Source organism: Saimiri boliviensis, chromosome 5, assembly GCF_048565385.1.
Source record: "Saimiri boliviensis isolate mSaiBol1 chromosome 5, mSaiBol1.pri, whole genome shotgun sequence".
NCBI lineage: Eukaryota > Metazoa > Chordata > Mammalia > Primates > Cebidae > Saimiri > Saimiri boliviensis.
In genome coordinates, this window is record NC_133453.1 from 46,403,367 (window position 1) to 46,422,494 (window position 19,128).

Consider the following 19,128-nt stretch of genomic DNA (forward strand, 5'->3'; position numbering starts at 1 on the left):
ATATTAAAGTCACCCAGCCTCGGCCCTCAATCTAGTTTGTAATTTTTGATGTTTATATATTTTCACCAGAAGTACGTTGGTTACTCTTGGAAGTTTGATTTTCCATATGAATTTTAAAATTCGAATGAGAAGTTCTATGAAAAGATAAAATTAATAAAATTTTGATTGAAATAGAATGTAGTGATTAATTAGGGACATATATAATATGAATCTTCTCATTTATACTTACAGGATTTAGAGGGTCTAGCAATTTATTTTAGATTTCTTGAACACTTTTCTACAAAATTATTTTTAAGTACTATATATTTTTATGGTACTATAAATGTATGTTTAAAATATTTCCTCTGTTGTTTTTATACAATTGTCCATTGGTATTTTGATATTGGTTTTACAGTAAAACATCTGGATCAGTTATAATAAAATGGAATATTTGTCTTTTAGAGGATTATCTTATAAGTAGCTTACAACTGAATTTTTGTCAGTTTGAAAATGTGTTGTCTTTTACTTAAGAGATTTATATTTTAATATTCACTGTTATTGAAATATTTGGACATGTTTATACATTTAATTTTGTGTTATTAGTCCTGATTTGCTAGGCTTATTGATTGATCACATTATTTTCTCACTCGATTGTTTTCCTGTGCTATAATTGAAAATATGTTTTTCATTTTTCATTTCAGACTTAACATTTATAACTAAATAAATTTCTTAAAATCAAAAATCTTTATAATTGTTTTAAATATTATAATTTCAGTTGACCCTGAACAACATGGGTTTAAACTTCACTGGTCCACTTACACATGTATTTACTTCTACCTCTGCCACCCTGAGAAAATAAAAGCAACCTTTCTCTTCCTTATCCTCCTCCTCAGACTATGCAAAGATGGTAAGGATGAAAAGCTTTATGATGAACTAGTTCTAATTAATATCTATTTTTTTCTTATAATTTTCTTAATGTCATTTTCTTTTCTTTAGCTTTACTTTATTGTAAGAATACGGTATGTCATTCATATGACATACAAAATGTCTGTTAATTGACTGTTTATGTAATCAGCAAGGCTCTGATCAACAGTAGGCTATTAATAGTTAAGTTTTTATGGAGTCAAAAGTTAGACATGGATTTTTGACATTGTAGGAGTTGAGCTTCCCTAACCTGTGAATTGTTCAAATGTCAAGTGTAACTTAGTATGCTCTAAATCCAGCTATCTTTTCTCATCTCAGTGAGTATGCTGAATTTGTCAAGCTATATGCTGCTATTTTACTTAATTTACTAAATCTACATTATTTTAGTAACCTGATAGAATTTGTTTTAGATTCTAGCACATTTATATTATTTCTTTGTTCATCTTTTCTTCTCACATCTTACACTTTCTTTTGTTTCCCTTTCCTTAAGTATAAAACATAATATTTTTAGCAAAAATAATTTTAAATAGTCTCAGTCTTTTGTTCCTGAAAATATTTTAATTCCATTTAACATTTGAAATCTATTTTCATGGGCTTACATTTTCAAAGTTTTAGACAATTTTTATGACATTCTGATTGTATTATTTCATAGTCTTAGAGCTTTCATTGTAGCTATTGAGGAGGTAAAAAGCTATTTGATGTTTCTTTTATGTAATCAGTTTTATTCTTTCTGGTCCTTTAAAATGTATCTAGGCACATATTTTTAAAACCTTACTCTGTCGAGATTAATTTGGCTCTGCATAATTTGTAATTCATATTTCATATAAATTCTGGAAATATCATCCTTTCTCATCTTGTCTGTATCTTAATTTTTTCTGAAGTCTCCCTCTGAAAATTCAATTAGCAGATAAACCTTTTGTCTTTATCATCATCTTTTAACTTTTCTTTTACCAACTTAATTGCAGTGCAAGCTGAGATATGTATTATTTGTTTGTTCCAAGAAGAAAAATAGAATTCATAGGCATCTACTAATACATGACACAATTTTCTATCTTGGTCTAGGTAAAACTGAAATTGTAGGTCATTATTGAAGATCAGGTATTCCGCAACTATTGATGTTCAGTCCCTCCTAACCTCTATAAATTTGGGCTTTCTAAGGATTTTTAGCCTCTGAGAATTTCATTTACTTTATTGTCTTCTGAGCTATAGCAAAAGATACTAAAATGTATTTTTTCAGTTTTCTGATTTCTAGTATGTTTAAATTTAAAAAAAATTAAATTTAGTAAAGGATAAGTTTTAAAATACACATAATTGTCTGAATTCCTTAAGGAGAATTCCTGAGAAGGTTTTTAGACATTATTGAATCTTGGGAAGATAAGTTGGCTGTGTGACCAACAAAGACTATTAGATTGCTACAATAGATTTTATACAAAAATCATAAAATGACCATGAATTTAATTAAAATATTTTCATTCATTATTTTGGCTTTTATTAAGTCATATTTTCTCATACAAATGAAAAAAATATTTTTATCTTTTATCTTCATCAAACTGTTATTGAAAAGCTTTCAGCTTACTTTGTCTAGGATATGATTTTCTAAGACACAGTTCAGTTTTCAAAATTATCTATGATGTTTATATTACAAATGTATTAGTCTGTTCTCACCCTGCTAATAAAGACATACCTGAGACTGCATAATTTATAGAGGAAAGAAGTTGAATTGACTCACAGTTCAGCATTACTTGGGGGGGGGGCCTCAGAAAACTTATCATGGTGAAAGGTAAAGCAAAGATGCCCTTCATCACATGGTGGCGGTAGAGAAAAGAATGAGAACTAAGCAAAGGGGGAAGCACCTCATGAAACCATCAGATCTTGTAAGAACTTACTATCATGAGGGCAGCATGGGGGAAACCACCCCTATAATTCAATTACCTCCCAGTGGGCTCCTTCCACCATGCATGGGGATTACAAGAACTACAATTCAAGATGAGATTTGAGTGGAGATATAGTGAAACCATATCAACTATTAAGCCTGGAGATAACATTAATTCAACTATCATTAAAAATAACTGTGTATTGAATAAAACAGAGAAAGATATTTTCAAAATAAGCACAAATTGATTAATGGCCAATAAAATTGTAGAAGAATGCACAGAAACAAGCATGAAAAGAAAAATTACTATCTGCCACAATGTGTTTATTGTTTACATATTCAATAAAATATTTAAAAATTATTAACACATACTATTTAATTATTTATCTGAGAAATGGTCCCACTGTTGCCCAGACTAGAGTGCAGTGGCACAATCTCAGCTCACTGCAACTTATGTTTTCTGGGCTCAAGTGATCCTCCCACTTCAGCCTCCAGAGTAGTAGAGACCACAGGCACACACCACCATGCCTGGCTAATTTTTGTTTTGCATTTTTGGTACAGAGGGTTTTTGGCATGTTGCCCAGGCTGGTCTAAAACTCCTGAGTTCAAGCAGTCCACCTATGTTGGTCTCCCAAATTGCAACACATTCTTTGTAATAAGAGAAACACATATTTTGGTAGCGAATAAAGGAAGAATACATAATCATTGCAGAGTAAAACACTGGCTAGCAAGGCAAAAAAAAAAAAAAAAGTAGAAGAGCTTGAAAATAAGTTAGTTGTACTGATTTTCCTTAGGCTTATAAAAGACTTTAAATAAGATTAATAAAGTAAAACCCACAAGACGGTTTCCTGAGTGTCTTTTGGTCCTCAGCCTTTCATAGTCACGTTTCTTTTCTTTTTAAGGAAAATTGTTCAAAATTCAGCATGCTCCCTTGATTCTTAAGACATTTTTTTCAACTATTTTTCTGTGGGCTGAATGCCATCCCTATTCCTTAACTGCCCCAAAGTATTACAACACAAGGCTACTATATATGGAAAAACAAAAGGGTTTTATACAATATAGAACATTGGCAGTACATTCTAAAGACCACCCTTTTCTTTTTTCACTATGGCTGCTAGAATCCAAAATCCTAAAACATTATTATTGTGTATAAAGAAATTGAGTCTCCATGCCTATCTACGATCTCCTTAAAGTGTCCTGCTTAACCAAAGGCCATCTTATAGATGTATGCCTTTTGGTAGAGAAGAAAGCACAGTAGTTTCACCTTCGTTTGACTGTTTATTTTGAGGAAGGCTTCCTCTTATATATAGTATATAAATATGCACTATTTTCTAGTCCTTTTTATGATTACAGGAATTATATGGTGTGTGAGTGTATGTGTATGTATGTTATATCTTTTATCCTCTTCGAATTATGTGAAGCTAATTCAACATGTGGAAATTCCTCAATACATGATTTTCTACCTATTATTATGATGAGGATTATTATTTTTCTTTTGAGACAAGGTCTCACTCTTATTGCCCAGGCTGGAGTGCAGTGGCGCAATCTCAGCTCACTGCAACCTCTCCCTCTTGGGTTCAAGCGATTCACCTGCTTCAGCCTCCTGAGTAGCTGGAATTACAGGCATACACCACCACGCCTGGCTAATTTTTGTATTTTTAGTAGAGATGGGGTTTCACCATGTTGCTGTCTACTTATTATTTATATAGAACATAATATAATTGTAAGAAGAATCTGGTGTTTTAACCTATTTATTTAAATACTCAATAATCTATGCTAATATGTAATCAACAAAGTCTTTGTTAACATCCTAGGTATTTGTAAATCTTCTATGTCATGACTCATGGTCAGTTTTTATAATAAAAAAGACTAGTCCATTGTGGATTATTTAACAGATTACTGACTTATTATGTTCATAACATAGACTTCTATAATTGCATATAATACCAAACCATCAGATTTAAATGTGCACAAAATATAAACAAAATATTTTATAAAATTATTTTATAAGCATAGACAATATTGGTTTTATTACAATTACATGTTTATATTATTAATAATTATTTAAGTAACTATACTGTGTAGTCAACAAAATTTCATGTTTATGAGAATGTATAGTTTCATTCTACATTAATTAATGACCACATTTCAGGGCAGTGGACCAAGAGTTGGTTGATATCTACAGTTAAATCAGACATGCATCTTAGTTTTTCAAGATAATTATAATTTATTAGAGTGATAAACTATACATGCACCTAAATAACTATTGTCCAATATGTAAGGTACATAGAAAAATGTTTGTAGGGTAAGGACACACAAGAGCACAAGTCTAAAGTATAACAAACAGGCTATCTAATCTAAATCCCCAAAATATTCATGGAAGACAAAAGGGTTGTAACAGTATTTTCCTACTGAGACGAAAAATGCCTTATATAATTCTATATTTGTATATACATGTAAAACATTTTACTACTTCCTAGGACAATATTTGAGTTATAATTTAGTTAACAATTATTCTGATATGTTTGCAAATAACTAGGACAAATAATTGCTGAAAACATATTCCTTCCTGTAACAGCAGTATAAAATATCTATTTTAATCATCTGCAGATTTAGGAAACTACTCCAGACAAGAATTTGAAATACAAATCTCTCACACCACTGGCAGTTATGGCACCTTATCTCCCTAATGCAGTGCCATCAGAGGTAAATGAAGAAAATGTGCTTTTTTTATATTTTAGATTAACCATGAGAGGGAACTCATAGAGGCCTGTTAATGTAAGTGAAACATATTAACAATGATAAAAAATGTTAGTCTGCAGAGTTCAAACCAAGTTCAGTCTCTGTTATTATGTTTTAGTCCTATGATGCTTGAAAGTAAGTTTTGAAGAAAACCAATTACTTTCCTTACAATTCTTGAACTCATTTCATAACTATTAAGGATTTTTGTGTGCCTCTTTATAATTTTGGTTATATAATTAATTGCGCTTTTTTAATAAGACCAAGAATGGAGGTCTGGTAATAGACAAAGTCTTGAGCTAAGAACTTTTTACACTGCAGCATCACTCTGGGATCTGGGACACCATTTAACTCCTGTGTACAGGATTCTTTCTTCACGAATATCACAGGAATGACAACAAATATATTCACATGTTAATGTTCACAATACTTTTCAGAAAATGCTTCAGTGTCTGTAAATAATGTATGATACATCCAGAAAGAAATAGTAAGAGTATTTTAATGTTGGCGCTTTAAGTTTTACAGAAAATTTGGCCCTGGGAAGACATTAGAAGGGCTATTTCACCCTCCAAATGTAGTTAGAACAATAATCAAGATTGAATCTGAAGGTGTCTTACATTTTGACATTTCTTTACTCTGGGACAAGCATTATTTCAAATGAAAAGGGGGAATTAATGTTGCAAATGAAATAAAGGTTGCTAATCAACTTATTATAAAATAAGGAGATTATTAAAGACTATTTATAGGATCCCAATATAATCACAGATTTCCTTAAACTGTTAACTAGAAGAAAGAAAAAGAGAAAAAAGGAGATTTTTGCCATGGTCACAGAAATTCAATATCTTCTGGCTTTCAAGATGGAGAAAGAGGCTTAAAGTGAATGCAGGATGCAGGTAGACTCTAGAAAATGGACAAGACAAGGAACATTCAAAAGGGAATGCAGTTTTTCTGACAGTTTGAATTTGTTCCAGGAGAACCACATCAGACTTCTAACCTATGGAACTATGAAATATTATATTTATGTTGTTCTAAGCCACTAAGTTTGTGGCAATTTGCGACAACAGCTATAGAAAACTACTAAAGATCTTGGTACCCCAAAGTGGAATGTCACCATAATAAATACCTAAAAAATATAGAAGTGCCATTAGAATTGGACAGTGTAAAGAAGCTGGAAGTATTTTGAGGAGCATGATAGAAAAGGCCTAAACTGCTTTGAGCACATTTTTAGTAGTAAAATGGATATTAAAAACTCTGCTAAGGAAGACTTAGAAGAAAATGAGTGTCATGGCAGAGCAAATATACACTGCTTTAAATAATACCTAAATAGTAATTAACTGACTGTAGAAATTTGGACATTAAGGGAACTGCTGGTGAAAGTTTAGAAGAAAATGCAGAATGTGTTCATGGAAATATGAGTTAAAGGGATCATTGTTATGTACCGATAGCAAGCTTAGTAGATTTTTTTTCTCTGAGACGGAGTCTCCCTCTGTCGCTGAGGCTGGAATACACTGGCACAATCTAGGCTCACTGCAACCTGTGCCTCCCAGGTTCAAGCAATTCTCCTGCCTCAGCCTCCTGAGTAGCTGGGATTACAGGTGTGTACCACCATGCATGACTTTTTTTTTTTTTTTTTTTTTTGGTATTTTTAGTAGAGACAAAGTTTCACTCTGTTAGCCAGGATGGTCTTTATCTCCTGACCTCTGATCTGCCTGCCTTAGCCTCCCAAAGTAGAATTATTTATCACAGTTATATGAAAATTATGATGTGTATGAGGAAAACTGACTTTTAGCTGAAAAGATTACAAGCAAAATATGAAAGGTAGAGCCTGGTTTCTTCTTACTGCTCATAATGAAATGATGGAGGGAACATATAGATAAACAGAAGTACTGTTAAACAAAAAGGGATTAAACTTGATGCTTTGGTAAATTCTCAGCTTTCCCTGATGACGAAAGACAAAATCTGGATTTACTCTTTGAAAATAAATGCTCAGGATGTGATGGTACAACCTATTGAGCAATCAATAGTTACGATGGTCAATGAGAACCCCCAAGTCAAACTGAAAGTAGCAATCAGATCTTTACATAATGTTAGGCTGAAAATAAGAGCGACAACGTAGGCACTAGCTTGCTAATACTCAATTTTTCCCATGAAACAACACTCGAGAGTTCAGTGAATACAGAATAGGCAAGGAAAATCACCTCACTATCAAAAAGCCCGGAAAAAGGGGGTTCTTGCCTATTTTTGAAATGCTGGGCTTGGATATGGGAAAAAAGGCAAAGTTAGGAGAGAAACTGTATTGAGTCAAAGCTGAGAAAAGTGCCTCAGTGAAAGCCTCCGTTAGTGAAATATCAACAGCGTTCAGGAATTTCCTCAGCCGAGGCTCCTCCTGCTAAGGAGGGTTCTGAATAAGGGCAGCTGTTTTGGAATGCAGATACGCATATGAGCATGGTTTACTTGAGGAAAAGGGGTTCACAGTTGAGTATATGACTTCGACTCCCCAGAAAAATGGAATGCATTGATTGTTCACAAAGTCTGATGTGAGAGGACAACCTACCCTCATGAGACCTGCAAGACAAAGCCCTGTAACTGCCTGTAGTTGGACCCAAAAGATCCCATGTAGGATATTGGGCTGTAATCAGCCCCACAGGACTAAAGCATCCCATTTAGGACTCATAACAGCAGGGACATGCCTTGTGAGATTCAGGCCAGACGACTGCCCCTAGTTCAGAAAGTGTGAGGACGATAGGAATATATCTGGCCTGACTGCTGTCTTTTGAAAGGCCTGATTTCAAGATTGGCCCTTGGTTGGCATCTGGAAATTTGGATTTTAGGAGAATTCTCACCACCCCAACTGATAAAGAGTGGCTCACTGTCCCTAAACCATGCAAACAATATGGTTTCTTCTCAACACTTGCTTTCCTTCCGGGAATCTGGAATTTTGGTACATTCTAAGCACGGAATGCCTAAGTGACTAGTTCTCAATACAACCCCGAGGCGCTGGGTCTTAATTCATTAGAAAGATTAAAAATTCAGAATATTTAGTCATAGAAAAGACAATATGAAGAGATTGTGTGATTCATGGATCCTCTAAATCATCTCAGCTGAAGCCACAAGTAGCTATGGGGTTATCTAACAAAGATCTGTCTTGTCTGATAGAGTAAATTCCCCTGACATACAGGAGAGCCACAAAAATCTTGAGAATTTTTTTTTCTTCTTCTTTTTTTTAATTGCATTTTAGGTTTTGGGGTACATGTGAAGAACATGCAAGATTGTTGCATAGGTACACACATGGCAGTGTGGTTTGCTGCCTTCCTTCCCCTCACCCGTATCTGTCATTTTTCCCCATGCTCTTCCCACCTCCCCACTGCCCCCATCCCTCCCCCATTTCCCCCCAACAGACCCCAGTGTGTAGTGGAAGTCTTGAGAATTTTATACCAACAGAAATGCTGTCATTACGGACCTCAGTGGACTGAAAGAATATAAAATGAAAAAGGTTGTCACACTCCCAAAAGGGTAAAGGCAGGAAAGTCTGGTAATAATACTCAGCTGCAAACATGGGCTACCTTTCAGAAAAAATGTAAAAATGGCCCACAGAGTGGAGTCACGGATCCCCAAGGGCCGAGCAGCAATATTTTATTCCCAGGCCTTGAAACCAAAGGGCATTTGCCCAGCTAGATTTCGATAATGCTTGGGACTAGCGATTTCTTTCTTTCTTTCTTTTTTTTTTCTTCTTTCTTTTTTTTTTTTTTTTTTTTTTTTCTGTTTTCTCAAGTTCTAATAGGAAATATCTATCCTATTCCTTTCTCACCATTGTATTTTTGGAGCAGATAGTTGATTTTTTTTTTTTTTTTTTTTTTTTTAGTTTTCCAGATTGATAAGTAAAAAAGAATTTTGCTTTAGGATGATTTATATCCAAAGCCTCACCCAAACCCAATTTAGATGATTTAGATGAAGAAATTCAGGACTTTTTAACTGTTGAAAAGAAAGACTAGAGTTTGGACTTTGAGTGTATACTCTAGTGAGTAAAGATGTTTTGGAGACCTTGGTGAAGATGAATACATTATGTATGTGACATGGACGTGAATCTTTGGAGTCTAGAGGGCATATTGTGATAGGGACCGTAGTGCTTCTCCCCATGCCCCACAGAAAGATGTTAACATCCTAATCCTTGGAACATGTAAATATGATAAATTTTATGGTGAAGATGGAATTAAGGTTGTAAATAAGCTGATATTAATTAAGGAGATTTTTCTACATTAGGAGGGCCCAATATAATCACCAGGTATTTACAAATGGAAGAGGGAGGCAGAAGAGGAGAGGCAAAGAAAACTGTGATTGTATGAGAATAATCAGAAAGATGCAAAGTTGATGGCATTGAAGATAGGGGAAGGAGACTATGAATGCAGGTAGGCTCTAGAAGACAGAAAAAGCAAGAAAACGGATTCTTTTTTTTAGAACCTCCAAAATCGAATGCATCTCTGAGTATGTGTTGATTTTAGGTTAGTGAGGTCTATGTGAAACTTCTAACCCACAGATCTGTAAAATAATGAATTTCTGTTGTTTTAAGCCACTGTTTGTGGTAATTATAACTTTAATGATAGAAATAGAAAAGTAATATATCTGGGATGCTAAAGGGTGAGATTTATTATTCTTAATCAAATTGTGTTTACAGTTTAGTCAAAAATGCTACTACCCCATTGAATTAACCAAACAATGTGTGACTCTTATTTCTTACGCATTAATTATCCAATTATCCCCACAAGGTCTACCTATCTCTAATATGAAAATCTTTTGAATGAAAGACTAATCAAATTGAAATCACTACTTGTACCTTTAGAATACCAAATCATTTAAGATATCCACGTAGATGTCATTTTGCTCTACATTGCACTATAAAATTGCACAGAAGGAAAAAAATAATATAGACTTTTTGAATATCAGAATTGAAGAAGCCTCTAAAGGCCAAGATATCTACCAACCTCTTTCATGGTTTATCCTTTCCTTAGTATCTCTTTCAATTTGTTCCTAGTATCTTTTGTAACACTCTGCATTCTGAAGCATCTTATTCCACTCCTGGATTATTCAAATCAATGCAATTTTTAAATTGTTGTTAACTGTAGCTGCCATAATGTTAAAAGTATGATTAACTCATTACTGTAAGTACAAAAAAGCTTAACTGAGAAGCAATTCCTTATATATTTAATAGCAGAATAGATGAATTTCAGAACGTTTTTGTTCTCTTGGCCTTCTACTCAAGCCTTTTGTAAATGATTCTACCACACTGAGAATTGGCACTTTCTGCTTCTGTCCATCTGTTATAATGGAATTTTGCCGGGTTTTGAAATGTGATAAGACAACTACACTTGAACATAAGTGCCAGCAAAACATAGACACAATTTTTAACTCCACATAGCATTTCTAACACTACCCTTTGGGCAATATGCCATAAATTCTGTGGCAGATTTGAGAGTCAATGGGGGGAAAAATCTGTTTCAAATTCCATGTTCTAATGAATTACATGTTTTGTTCATATCAGATTTTATTTTGATCTTAAGCCACGTTCAGCAAAAGGAAAAAATGAATCACTGTTGGCATTGTTAGAGATCCATATTCTAGGTAAAGATGCAGAAGTCAAATCAAATGTTACATATGAAAGTATAAAGCACCACTCAGATCTGAGGCATTGTTATTTTATAACTAACACATGTGATTGTGCTTCCTACAGTAAAATGAGTAAATAAATTATTGTAAAATAAGTAAATAAGTTATTGTAACAATTTTCAGTTGAGTATGGTTTTCAGTTGAGTGTGTGTTTTCATTTTGAATAATTGTTTTTGAATTTTTTGACATAGGAAGTAATATTCTAAAGAATAGAATATCTTCTTTAACATTCAAAGGTTGACTTAAGTACTTAGCAATTCTGCATTTCCAAAGCAAAGTGACTACTACCCGCATAAGAAGTTTAACATGCACAGAACAGTGGGCAGTTGCTAGAGAATAAACTAGAACATGCTTAATATTTGTTTTTCATCATTTCATAAACTGTTAGAAAAACATTGAGCACTGAATGTTTAGGTTAATGATAAAATAAAATAGCTTAAAAATTATACATGAAGAACAAAGCATGTATTTATAATATTTATATGATAAACATTTTATATAGTACATGTACTTTATTCCCATATTTTTAGTTTTTTAGGTAGGCTAATGTGTGCTAAAGATGAAACAGACAATTTTCAGTTGAGTATGGTTTTCAGCAATGATTAACGTGATGCTTTAATCCTAAACTAAAATCAACAGGAACTAAATAGGAGAGATAAAAGAATATTTTTATAATCTAAAGTGATCAGCTTTATTCAACACATATTTATAAAATAATCCATCTTAACTGCTGAGACTTTTAAATTTGTACATTAAATTTCCGTTATTTAGGACCTTTTAAAGAGTCAAGAAGAAAAGCGGAACAGGTACTTTATTTAGTTTTCAACATCATTTATTCATCTTTGTATTGGTAATAGATTCTGATAGCTCATAATCTAAAAGGACACCCAAATGAAATTCTTTTTCTCACATTTGACAGAACAGGTACTTTATTTAGTTTACAACATTATTTATTCATCTTTGTATTGGTAATACATTCCCATAGCTCATAATCTAAAAGGACACCCAAATGAAATTATTTTTCTCACATTTGACAAATTCACTCAGTTCTTTCCAGAGGTAACTAGCAATATCAGTTTCTTATGTATCTTTCCCAGGGCTAATTTTGATTTTGCACTTGTTTTATATATAAGTATGTGAATGTGTGTTTGTGTGTGTGTGTGTGTGTGTGTGTGTGTAATGTGTGTGTGCATATGTATCTTATATATCTTATGACTTTTCAAACAAATAAGAGCATAAAATGTATTCAATTCTTGTGTTGACCATCTAACAGTATATCAGTTCATGAGAAGCTTCCATATCCATTATAGTGGTTACAAGATATTTAGTTATATATAAATATAACAGTCTATTTTGTTTATAATTAAACAGTATTTGATAAATATGTGGTTTTCAATAAATTATCTCATAAAATTATTTAAATAATTCTATGAAAGAATAATCATTTCATTTTACACATAAGTAGTTCACAAATCAGAATTAAATAATACCTGGTTATGGGACTGGGATTCTCCAGGCCCAAATCCCAAGATATGACAAATATTCCAATCCATTTTTGTCTAAGTTCAATTTCATGCCATTATCTGATTCAACTTGATAAAGCTGTGCCCTATCCTTTCAAATTTTCATCAGTGTTTCAATAATTATTTATATTGTAAGTAAGTTTTTAGTAAAAGTAGAAGTTGAACAAAACAGTAAAACTGAACTGGTTGAGCTATAGTAAAAATTCAAAGTATTTTTTTTCTTTTGTCTGTTAAATGATCCATGCTAGAGAAAATATAGAGAAAATACTCTTAAACATTCATGTCAAGACTATGTTTGTGGAAGACAATGTGCTGATTCCTCAAAGATCTAAAGACAGAAATACCATTCAACCCAGCAGTCCCATCGCTGGGAATATGCACAAAGAAAAAATAAGTCATTCTATCATAAAGACACATGCACACATATGTTCATTGCAGCACTATTCACAGTAGCAAGGACATGGAATCAACCTAAATGCTATCAATGACAGACTGAATAAAGAAAATGAGGTGCATATAAACCATGGAATACTACGCAGCCATAGAAAAGAACTATGTCCTTTGTTGAGACACAGATAGAATTGGAGGCCATTGTCCTTAGCAAACTAACACAGAAACAGAAAACCAAATACTGCAATTATCACTTATAAGTAGGAGCTAAATGATGATAACATATAGACACATAGAACGGAACAACACTTACTGGGGCCTTTCAGAGAGTGGAGGGTGGAAGGTGGGAGAGGATCAGAAAAAATAATCAGTTGGTAGTAGGCTTAATATCTGGGTGATGAAATAATCCGTACAACTACCCCCCATGACACAAGTTTACCTATGTAACAAAGCTACTCTTGTTTTCCTGAATTTAAAACGGAAGATTAAAAAAAAAAGAGTATGTGAATGATTTCAGTTAAATAACATTCAAAAATGTGAAAAACCCCACAGAAACATAACCTTCATATGCCTCTTCTGTCTTATAAAGAACATTATTTGATGTTGAATTTCTTACATTGCCCTCTATTTTCTAAAGCTGCTTTTCTCTTCTCTCTTTTGTAAGTATCAAAAAGTAATAAAATATATGCTTAGCTCTCTTTCAACAGTATTCAATTCCCTTGAAATCTTTAAATAAAATAGTTTAACTGAATTGTGACTAAAGAATAAATGACTGGCATCCAAATCTTCTAGAACAAAGATAAAATAATAAAGAATCAAGAATTACTATAAGTAGAGGCATTTCAAGAGTCCATTTATTTCTTACATTTGTGGTAGTCTTCCTTTTGCTTATTGACTGAGCTCACAGCTTTCTCTCTTCCCTAAGGATGACAAAAAATATATATGCCTTTAGTGATGATGCTTATATTGTGTTACTCTGCCACCATGGCCAGAGTGGTTTGATCTACTCATAGTTACCTCATGTAAGTTTGAGTCAATCCGCTTCTTTATAAGAGGAAATTAAAATCAATCTCTAATTGGAAGAAAAAAAGCCATCTTGTGGTTCCACGAAAACAGCAGGATATGGAAGTCTATGGACATCTGCTGAGCTTCCAGTCTTTTATTTCCTATGTTTTTATTGTTTGACTTTCTTTTCTCTATCTTTCCAATAATTATCCTCCCAATTTCTTGGTATTATTGTTTCCTTTAAGCATTGATGTATCATTTTTAAAAATTTATTCAACAAATATTTAATATGAACTTTGAAATTCAGTATGTTTCATCCTATTTTAGGCACTGGGGATATTGCAACAAATCCAACATGATTCTACTATTGTTCAATTTGCATTTTAGAAAGGCTGAGAGCAACAAGAAAACAAACATATTATAATTTCATGTAATGACAAGTGCTGTGGAGAAAGAAATCTAAATAATATGGAACTAGAGGAAGTTGCGATAAAAGGCTATTTTGGATAGAAAACAGAAAGAACCCTGTTCATGGAGAAGCCATTGCTCAGACTTAAATGATAGAAGAAATGAGATTGTAAACCTTAGGAAGTTCTGGGGAAAGAATATTCTAATGGGGAAGACAGGAGTGTTCAATGATACTCATAAAGAACTACACATTCACGTGTTTTAAAAAAAATGTAGTGAAGAAGGAGGAATATGATAGTGTAGTAACTGAGCAAGTTAGAAGGAATGCACCACACACTGAGTTCCAAATTAAGAGTCCTTTTATTAGAGGCGACCGAGAGACAGCCTATGCTCAAAGTTCTCTCAACCCTGAGGAAGGGGCTGGATTATCTTTTATATCTTAATTTAGGTGGGGGTAGTACCTGGCTGAAGAGGAATTTTACAGAAGCAGAAAAGCAGGATAGAGGAAGGGGCTGTGGGCACAGGTGTTTTCCATACAATCACCAAGAAGGGGGGTGATCAGGCTCCTGTGACACAATGATCAAAGGGAAAAATTTTTTTTTTCTTACAATAGCAAGAGGGGTATGCCAAGCAGGATGCGGTTACAATGGTTACAAGTGTTAGGAACAGTACACTTCAATGCTTCTAAATGCAGCATAATCCAGTTATGCACTCAGAGGAGCTGTGATAGGGAGGGGGAATCTAGGCTAGAGTTTACAGCTAAGATGGAGTCAGTGATGCTAGCTCAGGGTAGGTTATTACAATAGGATAGGAGAAAAAGTCGTCAGGCAACAATATTTGAAATGGTAAGAGTAAATTTTTACAAATTAATTTACTTTTGGTAATTTACTTTCTTGATTTAAAAATAAAGATTCAGTGACTTTGTGGGTGTATTGATGTGAGATAACATATTAAAATCACATAACACATTGTTCCATATATAATATTTGCTTTCCTTCCCTTTGTTTATTATGTTATTGTTTAAATGTGAAGGTTGAGAGAAACACCTACACTATCATTATTATGGATTTAAGAATATATTTGATGAGGCTCTTCAAAATGATAGACAAAAACTATGAGTAATTACAGTTAAGTTGTTAGAAAGTGTTTGATTTTCCTTGTGTTGATAGTATAATGTTGTCTTCTATACACAAATATAAGCAATGCACCTGATCTGACATTAACAGACAATATAGTTTTAGTGATATAGTTTGAATTTAATAGAATTTATGTTTTCTTTTTCACTTCTCTTTTATTGACCATGTACTGAGAGTTCTTAATATGCTAGAACTTTTCTTTCAATAATGTCTAACTAAACCACCATTTACAATTCCAAAGAGGCAGAGAGGTCAAATTCTGCCCCCATCACCCTAAATTTAAATCTGGTTATTTCTGATTCTAAGCTCATTTTATTTGTACTACACTGTCCTGTCAGCAATAATTACAAAGAACAACTTTTGAATATTAACTGCATGGGTTAGCAGATGTTGCTTCTGAGAAGGAGAGGGTTTTTCTATTTAACATAGCTTTCCTATGCATAGACAATAACTTACTTCCCCTCAAATTGGTAATATAGAAGCTTGAATGAAAAACGGATGAATTAATAAAACTAATAGACATCAACTGCCCAAAATATTTCTGGGATTACAAAGGGCAGAAACAAATATTTTTCAACCCTGGTTTAAGAAGACATAAAATGTCAACACAAATATTAGTGCACAACATTCTAATTAATTGTAGTATTGAGTTCAAACATTTGGACAGGTTTGCCTTTTAAGAGAATTATTTATAAATATTACTGTTTTGCCATCTGGTGACATCTTGTAATGCTTATTTATATAAGGAGATGTTAAAGGAAAGTAATGACATGTTAAAGGATGATGTTTAGGCTTCAATATTGCAGTTAGGAGATGGCATTTATAAATTTGGATTATTTGTAAATAGATATATTTCATGTTTTATTCCTCACTTGATATGTCAAAAAATAATAAGAAGAATATGTATTCATCTCCTTTTACTTTCCTGTCTTGCATAGCTTTATGGAAAATGAATTATTTTATGCCTGGTTAGAGATCATTGCAGTGCCTTCTCTCCGTGGTTCTGCTGTAATTGTCAAATTAAATTAAAGTAATCTGCAGTAGAACATGTTCATTTATATAAGGATGAAGCAAGGCTATTTTCAGTGACGTTACCTGAGGTTCTCTGGATATTCTATCACAGCACAGGGCTCCTTCTTCTCAAAAGATGGTGTATTCTCTGAGTTCCAGTTTGACATCTGGCAAGTATACAGTAGATGCATTTGCTGGTCACTGTAATCCTGTCAAGAATAATTAATTTTGTACTTTTTTGGTCCTCTACTGCAATAAAATAGTGAAAGTTTTTCACTAATAACCCAGAAAAAATACTAAAAGTTGAAAACAGTGATATAATGCATAGTATTTCTCAAAGCCCATTGCCCAGTTAATATACAATGTTCTTTATTCTTAGAACCATGATTTTAACAAAAGAAGAAAGCAGTGCTAGGTCTACATGTATTCCATGTGTGTATGTATGCTTATGTGTGTGTTAAGGCAAATGTTACTTGAAGAACAGTAATGAGCAATAACTTAATTCATTTCTTCAGTTGTTTAAATATAAAATATTCTTCTTCATTTGTTCCAATACTTCAATTAAATGTTACCTCCCCTTGCTGTAAAAAAGTATTTTAAATCTTTGGACTTGCTTTGCCTTTATGAAATGTTTTAACACTTTAGGGGCCAGAATCAACTACAATTGACAGCTAGCTTTTTAAGGAAGACATTATTGAAAGGATATATAAATATACATATATATATATATATATATATATATGTATGTATATTTCCACGCAAAAGGGGCTCCTTTATATATATATATATATATCCAGAATAGGAGTCATATCTTATAGCTTTATGAGAAATGGTCTCATTATATTAGATTAATAAAACATGTAAAGTTCCCTGGATGTTACTCAATTTTTTGCTTACACATTTTTTTTTTGTTTACACATTTCCTTTTAAATTTTTTGAAATAAATGAAATGAGTGGCAGAATAGAATGGCTTGAGAAAGCAAAAATAATTTTATATCTCATTCTTCCAAAATTTGTTCAAAGATTTCCTTGAGAAAATAAATGTTGATTAAAGTAAAAAGGGAGGAAGTAAAATGGGGAAAGAAAAAGGAAGGAAGTAAGAATTACATCTAGTAATTGTGTTTCTCAATTAGCTCAGTCACAATTATGTCTTTGCCAATCCCAATGAATAGTTTTCAAACAAAAATAAAGATATAACATAAAGTAGTGGGTGAGGAATTGAATGGTTATCTTTTCCTAGCCCTTCATGATTGACCTGGACCAATTTTCAATTTTTTAAGTGTTACCTTTAGTCGCTATATTTTATTTTCAAAGCCAGAAATAAAATAACATACAGATGTTATGTTTGACTTCAGTACACATACACACACACACACACACACACACACACACACACACACACACATAATTCACTGGTGACAGTGTGTCATTACTTAAAAATATCACATTTTTAACAGTTGTGAAAATTAAGTGAAATAATTAATATAATACACCTTGTAAAACATACAGTAGCCATTCAATAAGTGTAATCTATCCCTTTTATCTATAGTAGCCATTCAATAAGTGTAATCTATCCCTTTTATCTATCTGGCATCCTTTTAGTAGGAAAAAATATCATCAGCTTTGTAATAAGAACCATTTCAAATTAAAATTGTTTAATAAAAATAAAATAATTCAGTTGCTTTAATAAAAATATCAACTTTTATGGAGTTGAAAGAGACTGCACATATATAAAATGTATACAGTCTATATCCCATTTAAATATATATATCCTATATAGAATATATATATCCTATATAGAATATATATATTTAAATGAGACTAAATATATAGAATTATTAAAATTCTAAATATTCTATATTCTACACATATAGAATATATATTAATCTATATAGTCTATTCTATATATTCTATATATAGAATATAATTCTATATATTATACATATATACATAATATATAATACAATTCTATATATTCTATATATATAATACAATTCTATATATTCTATATAGATAGAATTCTATATATATAGAATATATAGAATTGTATTAATTTAACATAGTTTAATTACATAATTTATTGTATTCATATATTCTCTATGAGCTTATAAACTATTATTATCATCATTATTTTACAAAGGTCGAGCTACCATAGAGTGAGATATCCTTTGATCACACAAGCAGTAAGTGGTAAAACTGGGGTTTGAACCCAAGCTGTGTCTCACTTCTAACCACTTTACTATTATTTTCCTGAAACCAAATATAATCTTTGTTTAGAAAAAATTCCTAATAACCTTATTTAAAGAAAAATTTATACCTCAGAAGGACCAGTAGATTACAGAACTTCATGGTTTAAGATAAAAAGGAGAAGTACCATGGTTTTTTGTGGAAAAAGATGACAGAGAAAAGAGAAGAAAGCTGGGTAGCTGGTGTGTCGGAAGGAGCAAGGCTTTACTATATTCTGATGCTTCCACACCTC

General features: G+C 32.4%; 1 long non-coding RNA gene across 4 annotated transcripts in view; it reads right to left on the minus strand.

Moving 5' to 3' along the window:
• Positions 1–19,128, minus strand: part of LOC141584566 (uncharacterized) — a 65,915-nt gene that overhangs the window by 39,358 nt on the left and 7,429 nt on the right. For 2 of the 4 annotated variants that reach the window (XR_012517668.1, XR_012517669.1), the window contains exon 4: positions 16,734–16,858. This is a non-coding gene — a long non-coding RNA (uncharacterized LOC141584566). Of the gene's footprint in view, positions 1–11,698; positions 16,859–19,128 lie in introns of those variants that run through there. The other 2 variants (XR_012517670.1, XR_012517667.1) reach the window with 2 other exon arrangements.